General features: G+C 60.8%; 1 protein-coding gene across 1 annotated transcript in view; it reads left to right on the forward strand.

Annotated features, from left to right (window-relative positions):
* LOC104124459 (zinc finger protein 385B-like) overlaps positions 1–990 on the forward strand; it is a gene marked incomplete at its 3' end in the record, with an annotated part of 114791 nt that overhangs the window by 10010 nt on the left and 103791 nt on the right. The gene's annotated exons all lie outside the window — the stretch shown is intronic.

The raw sequence follows: 990 nt of genomic DNA on the forward strand, positions 1-990 counted from the left end.
CTGCCGCACACCGCTGCTGCCGGCTGCAGTTGCAGGCTCCTGTATAAAGCCGCAGGGGTTTTTGCACCCAAGGGCTGGGCTGTTCACCATCAGCCCCGTGGGTGCTCCCAGTCCCTCACACCTCGCACGCCGCCCGGCTGCTTCTCCTCCGGCAGCTGTGGTTATTTTGCTGGATGGTTTTTTTGTTCGTTTGCTTTGTTTCCCTCCCATGGTTTCCCTGCTCTGACCCAAAACAGGGCACAGCGGGGCGGCCGCGGTGGGAGAGCAAGTTGCTGCTTCTCCTTCCCGTCCCGTGCGGGACCACACGCCACTCTGCGATTTGAGAAAAAGCCAGTCGTGGATTTTAAGTCCTTTTCGTGTCTTATGCGAGAGGGTGGCACTTGCCAGGCTCGCGGGAGAGATGGCACATGTGGCACAGAGGCTCCGGCGTGCTGGCCACGCGGTCGGGCAGGTCTCGTTTGTACTTTCTGTCACTGAAACCTGGGATGCTCAGCAGCTTTGGGGGGGGAAAAATGTGTATTTGAGCATGTTTCTGGAAGTTCTTCAATGTCATTTACCCTCCTCGACACAGTGCAGAGCCTCGGGCTGCGCAGTGGGACGTTGCAGCCCCTTGGTCAGGTCGGGCTGTGCCTCCCACCCATCCCTGCAGCCCCCGCAGAGGGGCCTGGGTGTTTGGGGCTTCTGAGGAAGGATCCAGGCTTTTCCAGGAAAAGGTCAGGATTTCTGGTTCCTCTCTCTGCCCCAGGGACCCAGGTGCTGGGGAAATCTGGCCGCCTGGGATTTTCCAGCTTGAGGGAAGATCCAGCTTGCACCAGGAGCTCCAGCCTGGGGAGCAGGGTGGTGCAGGCCAGCCCCTGCTTTGGCTTTGTGACCACCGAGTTTTGCCTCCAGGTGCCTCAGTTTCCCTCTGCCCCACCGGGGAAGGCGGTGGGATGGTGCCAGAGCCGGCGAAGCTGTGGCAGCGTCAGCGAGGCGTGGGAGCACAGCAGC

Source organism: Egretta garzetta, unplaced genomic scaffold, assembly GCF_000687185.1.
Source record: "Egretta garzetta isolate BGI_Z169 unplaced genomic scaffold, ASM68718v1 scaffold944, whole genome shotgun sequence".
NCBI classification, from domain to species: Eukaryota; Metazoa; Chordata; class Aves; order Pelecaniformes; family Ardeidae; genus Egretta; species Egretta garzetta.